This window comes from Cupressus sempervirens, chromosome 3 (genome assembly GCF_028749045.1).
Source record: "Cupressus sempervirens isolate cs-2001-9-10 chromosome 3, ASM2874904v1, whole genome shotgun sequence".
In the NCBI taxonomy this organism is placed as follows: Eukaryota; Viridiplantae; Streptophyta; class Pinopsida; order Cupressales; family Cupressaceae; genus Cupressus; species Cupressus sempervirens.
The window spans coordinates 219717954-219726246 of record NC_143120.1 but is presented as its reverse complement, the minus strand read 5'-3'; the positions used below and the strand labels follow the sequence as shown (position 1 = coordinate 219726246).

Sequence of the window (8293 nt, the reverse complement as noted above, 5' to 3'; positions counted from 1 at the left end):
TTTTCCATTACGTTGGTTGAAAAAAAAATACCTTTATAATTGCAATTACTTTTTCCTCACTCCAAAACTTGATAGAACAAAACACTAATGATTCTCATAATTTATAATTGTCATCCTCTTATTTGAGCAAGAATTATAAGATATCCATCATTACCTCGATGGTTCTCTTTGTCACAGATAGTACACCCAGGCTTTGGATTCCTTCAATTTTCTAGATCTTTTTACCAGAGAAAGTACCCATCAATGTACTACAGAGCATGAAGCTCAAGGCATATTAAAATAGTTTGCCACAAGACATTGACCGTAGCCTTATCAAATACTTCATTACTAATTATTATAGTGGCCATATCATCCTCAAAACTCGTTCAGGTCCTCTTCACTTTGTCCCCATGAATTGTAACAAACCCCTCACTCACAAGGTTTCCAACTGCATTATGAATCTGAAATTGAACAACATAACTCATAATGTATTCATTTCCCCCAAGAAAATGAAGTTGGAAATAGCTTGAAATTTACCCACAACAAAGAATTACTTACATCATTCAGGTTGACTTCCTTGGATCCCTATTTGTGCATTTCCTCCATCAACTGTGATTGCATTCATTCATATCTGGTTAGGTGTCATACCAACAATTTTCTCAACACTATTTAGGGCAATATAAAGAATGTTACCTCAGTAATACAGGTTGATGGTCCCCCTGCCTGCATCCTTTCCATGATAAGAATCCTCAGTGATGAAATAAGATTGGCTCATCTCATTATTTCACTGGCTGAGACTCCCATGTTTATGAGATCCATGTCAATGGTCCCTGTAACCATGAGACTCAAATGCATTTAGTAGCTTCCAATTAACATAGCTCTTTCAGAGCTGACTAATTTTGTGATGATAATGCATTCAATATACAACTAAATGAACTGACAATCCTCATTGCCAAAGATGCACAATGGTTACCAGTTGAATGATCAGTGGCAAATTGTTGAAGTGCAACTTCAAGAAGAAAAAATGATTCTACCACATCACACCTTTCAACCTGCAGAATTGGAATGTAAGATATCCTTTTATTGTCTCAATATAGCTTTAAAACATTCAAGAATGTAACCCACTTTTGTCTACATAGGATTTTCTTACCCACTCAGAGAATCTGATGCGGGTGAGGGCTTCGCTTATTCTTATTAAGCTTTCAATTTGGCATGGAGTCATTGTGATAACCTATACAATTCATTCAGGAGAACAAGTTAACATAACATGAGAATTGCCCTACATCTAGATGCATTCTTTAGTAGAAGTATGAGATATACTGTTACTTTTTTCACGTGTGTAACTTGTACGCATACTATATAGAAATTGAATTTGAGAATATATTGAGCTAACCTTCTTGCTACTGCCAGGGAAGTTTCCCTTCCTACACATTTCAACATAACCATGAATCAGATCTTTTGTTGCCTTATAAGATGTCTTAGGATGTATATGTTGTCTTGCATAAGTGATATACGAAGTGAGTTGGGAGGTCGAATGCATCCAACATTTGGTCCTAGAATCATAATGTACTTCACATCAAAAATATCAAGTCATTGGACCCCTCATTAATTACTACATAGTATTGACCAAATCAAAACTTACCTCTGGCTCATCATAATGTAATGCAACAAGATACCTTGCAAGGCGCCTGTTTGTTTGTTCATTAGCTTTATCAAGCACTAGGTAGATCAAATCAAACTTGCAGGCATTTTTTGTGATTCTTTTATACTTGAGTGACAACAAATAAATTCTCTAGCTTGAATTCTAAAACCAAACATACTGCACCTGGAAAGCAATGTTGGAGGAAGTTGGATATTGTCAATCACTGACAATCTAGGGTTGTAGCATTAACCACTAGAATTGGCACAAGCTAAAATAGATGTTCTTGCATTCAGAGATGCTATGATCCTAGCCTTTGCAATTGACACTGTTTATTGTTCCATAACCTACTTCAAAGGAATGACCAAACATTAATATACAAGTCAACCAACAGCATAGATTACGAAGTCAAGAAACTAGTAAAAGCACATAATTCGAAGAGCTAAGAGAAAAATCACACCACATGTAACATGCTATGAGCATTGTCTGACATCTTGTCAAACTCGTCTATGCAGCAAAGACCCCTATCACTCATTACCAATGCTCCACTTTCTAGAACCTATTGAGTTCAAAGAAATAAGCAGTTTATATAGAATAAAGTGGTAGGTAGTAGCGGGGGAGCAAGCAACCCAAAGAGCTCAGTGATCAAAAAATTGAGTTAATAACTTACTATTTCACTAGTTTCAGGATCCTTTGATACATAAGCAGTCAAACCAACCGTAGAGCTTCCATGACCACTTGTATAAATGCCTCGAGGAGCTAACTTATGCACATACTGAAGTTGTTGAGACTTACTCGTACTTAGATCCCCGAAAAGCAAGATGTTGATATCACCACAAAAAGTAGCACCTAAAGCTAGTTTTATTGTAGTTCCCCTGAAAAGTTGTTTAAGAAGCATAATGGTTAACATATGGTTGAAAGAACATGCAAAAAATTACCAATTAATCGAACATGAATGGAAAGAAAGATACTTGGCACAAGAGCCCTTTCATTACATCTTCTAGCTCCCAAATACTCAGAGCTAAGAACCTAGTTAGCCTCTCATAGATATCGGGCATGTGAGATAGTTCTTTCAACTTCTCAATTTGGAAATTGGCAGTCAAAATTCAATTTCAAAGCTTGCAAAATTCATGTTATATACAAAAGGTAAAAAGTATGAGTTTATACTTTAGCTTCATAATTAGCTAGTGACATATCACCCTCTTGAAAAGAGGCAAAACTATCACTATCGGTATCATGTTCCATTGGATCTTCAGCTCACAATCTTGTCTTGTCTACCTTTTCCAGATGAAGGCAATTGATGTAGGTCTGTACTAGCAAATGATTTACAAATTAGAATTAGAAATAATAGAATACAACATTAAGGTCCTCATTTCCAACTTAAATGGACTAAGATAGGCTTGAGAGCTTTGCTTTAAATATAGATTTCATAATCCTTTGGTTTGGTCCCACTCTAACTATCATAGCTCTGAAAATCCCAGTAACCTACAAAAAAAAACCAATGTCAACGTTCAAATGCTAACACTTGGCAATAAAAATGAGTGTAGAATTCATATATCATGTAATGTTAGACACACCTTGATTCGATCACCAGGTTTGGTTGCATCAACAAGTTTTTCATGCATCAACAAGCTAACAGTGTGTAGGATTTCCCCCTCTAGAATGGCATCAGGCATTTCTTGTAGCCTTACAATCTACTTATCAACAAACCTAACCACAAAGTAAAAGGATATAGTTGTCTTCAGAGTCTTGAAAATGCAGCTTCAAATCATGCATAAACTAAAATCAACAAGTTCCTACCTACATCTGTTATGCATCAATGTCAAAGAATTCATAGCAGCACATTTTGGCCTTGCACAACGTGTAGGTTCATCAATCTGACCTGAGCATTTCAAGCATAAAATAGGATGTGAATACAAATCCAGCAAAAACACTTTTAGACAACAAGTACCATTGTACATAGTGAAGCGAAGATATGAGATTTTTTTTTAAAACATGAAATACATTTGAAAAAATTTGGTAGAAGATTCTCATGGAATATGAGAATAAAATTTGGTGTGAAAGTTCTCATACAGGGATTTTTTCACACTAAAAAAATGTGCTCTCTCATATATAGCTTTCATCAAACAAACATCTCAATGTGAGAAGAACCTCATGTACGGTGTCCTATTAGTTCCAATTAAGGTTACAGAGAGTAGATCAATAGTGGCCGTGTCACAATAAGGAGTGAGATCTTATTTGCAAAATCCTAGAATCTAAAAGCTTCTAAGATCACTTTCATAAGCATGAATCTGTTTAAAGTCATAGATTCTCCACCACAGTTTATGCAAAATAGAATTGAGAAACAAACATAACATACAATGAAGACACAATTAACTATTATATTAAGAGTTCAATTGCAATCCAATGAATTACCTCTATCAACAGGTACTGGTGCTAGAGCATATCCACAAACAAGGCACCTAAAGAATGCTTCTTTGGTTTCTGGTAGAATTGAGTTACACCGAATTATCATTCCTTTGACTAAAACCATCTTATCAATATCTATATTTCAAAGACAACAAAATCCCCTTATTAGATATTTCAAATAGCATTGAACAATGAAGATGTAACTTTAAAAAGCATTGCCTACCTGATGGATTCAAATCTTGCATGTTAACTATATCTCTAAGATTGAATATTCTTTCCTAAATGCAATGGTAGTTATATGTAAGTCTGAGGCATATTTATGTGCATAAATAAAAAAATTCTGAAACAATAAATTCATTAAATGAAAACATACTAACTGACAAAACATATTTTTCCAAAAATACAATTCAGTCACCTGTATGTGCTTCTCCCACAAAGGGTTGAGGTGAATAGCTACAACCATCAATACAATGTCAAAAATGGTGAGAACTTCAGGAGGATATCTGACCATCTTGCCATAAAGGTCTTCATCATATTCGAAGATGTTCATTGCATCAATATTCAATGAATCACCTTTGACTTCCATTGTCTAAATGAGAAATCAACTAAATGAAGTGAATACAAAAGCAAATGTGCTCAACCAATAATTTGAAATGAGACTAGATGGTAACCATAAGAAGCCAACAGGGACAAATTTGAACCTATTCCAAGAGCCTCATGTATTTCCCCTCAAGGTTGAAGGATCATCCCTAAAATTCCTCAAAAAGTGTTGGACTATTTGATTGACATCTTGAACACTTATGTTTGTGCCCCAAACAAGCATAGGGGGGGTTGCCATCAAGGTCACCCTTGGAAGACTGGGGCATCTAATTATAACAGCCAAAAGAGGTAATTAATGTGTGTTTCAACAGGACATATTATACAAATTGAAAAGAAATGATTGACTCAATTTATAGGCAATTCTCTATCCAAAAGGTTTCTTGGTACAAGGCAATATCTTCAAAATAGGTTTCTTTAATGTAGAAGGCACCAAAAGTTGGTACATAGGCATCTGCTATGCCAATTCCCTTAGGAGGCAATTGCTAGGACAGTCAATGTGGACCACCCATTGAGGTTTGTAGAATAGAAGGGTTGTCTGGTATGACCCATTTAACAGCCTTGTTTTTCTCTTTTGTTACTTCTTTGGACTTTTGTGTGGATGCCCTTGTGGTAGCTCTTGTTGCTAGTGTTGGCTTGGCTTGTGTAGGCTTAGTGACCTTCGTAGGCTTGAGTTGAGCTGGAGGCTGAGTTTTAGTCTTTCTTTTCTTTTACTCAGCTAGTGTAGGTGCTTCCTTGGCTTCTTCTTCCTCATCACCTTCCTCCTTGTCTTCTCTTAAGCCTTGGGTCAATTCTATTTTGCCTTGCCCTTGCTCTCCTTCTTCTTCACTTTCTCCTTCTTCTTCTTCTTCTTCTTCTTCTTCTTCTTCTTCTTTTTCACCACCTACTTCTCCTTCAATATTTGCTCCAAATTTCTTCTTTATGTTCTTTACTAATTTATCTTTCCTCTTAATAATAGAGGTTGTCTTCAATTCAATTTCAACTTTGGATTTGACAACGTCATATGTGCCAAATGTCATCAACGTCATATGTACTACAAAATATATTTCATCAAATTCCCAAAATAAGGTTTTTAAATTAAGCAAAGAAGCCTTGTATGAAAAACAAAGAAAAAAGGTGCCCAAAGTATTAAAGGAGTATTGCTTGCGCTATGATCTCAAATTAAAGAAAAAGACAAGCTTGTGGAAATGTAGGACTATGCTTTCTCCTCCACATATGAAGAATTGTTGTGTGAGCTCTTGATCTAAATTTTGAAGTAAATGGGTCATACCAGACAACTCCTTGTAGTACATTATCTGTTAATGACATTGTTGAAAAGAAGACACATAACACCATGATGATAGACATTGCATCTGCTCTGAGCTATGAAGAATTTGATAATATCAAGGATGGAAAATACCTTTCAAATGTGGAACAAGCTAAAGGATATCTTTGGTGGTGATGATAATGTGAGGAGAGCCAAAGCAGAAAGCCTAAGAGGACAATTTGATTAGATGAGAATGAGAAAGGATGAAAACATTGCCAAATATGTTGAAAGGATCAAAGAAAGTGTCAGTGCAATCAAAGCTTCTGGAGGAGATATCAAGGAGGAAACAGTTGTAAGTAAAGTTCTTAGAAAATTGCTTCCCATTTATGCAATTAGAGTATATGCAATTCAAGAAAGAAGATGTGAAGAAAATCATAAGATAACTTTGGATGCCATAGTAGGAAGATTGACAACCTTTGAGCTCGATAACTATGACAATTATGTTCGAGCTTCTAAGAACATTGAATCAGTATTTGATGCCAAGCTTTCACTTAAAGGAAAAGGAAAGAAGATAACGAAAACTTAGTCAGAAAGTGAAGAAGAATCAAAGGAAAATTTTGATAGCGATCTTGAAGTTGTTGAAGCTCTACTTACAAGGAAATATTCTAGAGGCAAAGGAAAATACAAAGGTAAAGTTCTCCTAATCTATTTTTCATGTGAAGAAATTGGTCATATTGTAGCCAGGTGCCCAAAAAAAGCTAGCAAGGATGAGAAGAAATGTCACAAGTGCAATGGAAAGAAATATTTCAAATAATTCAAGGATAAAGGTAAGAAAACATGTTTTATGGCTAATGACTCTAACGATTCTAATAATAGTGAGGATGAAATAGTTTACATTATTGTGAAAGATGAATCTGATAACGTTGAAGAAGATAAGATGGCACTTTTCTCTCATGTGAGAAAAAATGATACATGGATCATAGATAGTGGATGTTCATATCATATGACTAGTGACAAAACAAAGTTTGAACACTTTGAAGATTATGACGGTGGTAGTGTAAGGTTTGGAAACAATGAACCTTGTTGCATAAAGGGAAGAGGTCAAATCTCATTAACCAAAGAACTTGTATGTGATAATGCCTATTGGGTTGAAGGACTGAAACATAATCTATTGAGTGTGGCACAACTAATCAATATTGGATTCAAGGTGGAATTCATGCATGACAAGGCAAGACTACTAGATGACAAAGGAAAACTGATTGGATCAGGAAAACAAACAAAAGGTAACTTATTTTATCTTGATCTTGGTGAGTGCTCATGTTTTATTGCTCAAGTTGAAGAAAGTTGGCTATGGAACATAAGGTTATGTCATGTGAATTTTGATAACATGGTGAAAATAAGCAAATTCAGGAAAGTAAGAGGCATTCCTAGTTTGAAGAAACCTGATGTTGGTCTATGCAAGAATTGTCAGATTGGTAAAATGGGAAAGACTAGCTTTAAAAGTAAAAACTATTAGTCTAAAGATATTTTGGAAATTGTGCATACTGATTTGTGTGGACCTATTGGAATTGAGAGCTATACTGGAGAAAAGTTCTTCATTCTTTTTGTTGATGACTACTCTAGAATGATGACTGTTATGTATTTAAGAGAGAAGTCAAAAGCATTTGAAAAATTGAAATGGGTTTTGGCTAGAGTAGAGAAGGAAACAATGAAAAGATTGAAATGCTTGAGATCAAATAGAGGTGGTGAATTCATCTCCAATGAATTCAAAAATTTTGCATTAAAAGAGGAATAAAAAGATAGGTATCAGCTCCTGGAACACCCGAGAAAAATGGCATAGCTAAAAGGAGGAATAGATCTGTCATGGATTGTTAAAGACTCTAATGATTGAAAAGAATATTGCTATCAAATACTAGAAGGAAGCTATCAACGCTGCAGTTCATACCTTAAATCGAGTATAGTTGAAGAAAAACTCATTCAAAAACCCCTATGAGTTATGGTATGGCTACAAACCCAATGTAAGTTACTTGAAATTATTTTGAAGTAAATGTTACATCTTGAAAGAATCTAGAAAAGGAAAATTTGATGTAAAGGGTGATGAAGGTATATTTTTAGGATATACTTGAAAGAGTAAGGCATATAGATGTTTGAATTTGTCTACTCACAAAATCATAGAAAGTGTACTTGTGAAAGTTGATGAGTTTGCAGAAAAGACTGAAGAAGAAAGCAAAAAGGAACCAAAAGATTGCAGGAGATTTGTTTTCATTGAACCTGATACATTGCCAGACATATCTATCGATCAAGAGACTTCTACTCCTAAGTCTTCCTCAGTCACTGAGTTGCAAGAAGTTCAAACCAAGTCACAAGGACCCAAGTCACATTCTAAGGCTCCCAAGCCAATGCCTACCAAGTTTGAAGGACTC

The 8293-nt window shown here is 35.2% G+C and overlaps 1 pseudogene; it reads right to left on the bottom strand.

Annotated features, from left to right (window-relative positions):
• Positions 1-365: 365 nt before the first annotated feature.
• Positions 366-4613, bottom strand: LOC149565621 (DNA replication licensing factor MCM4-like; annotated as a pseudogene).
• Positions 4614-8293: the final 3680 nt, after the last annotated feature.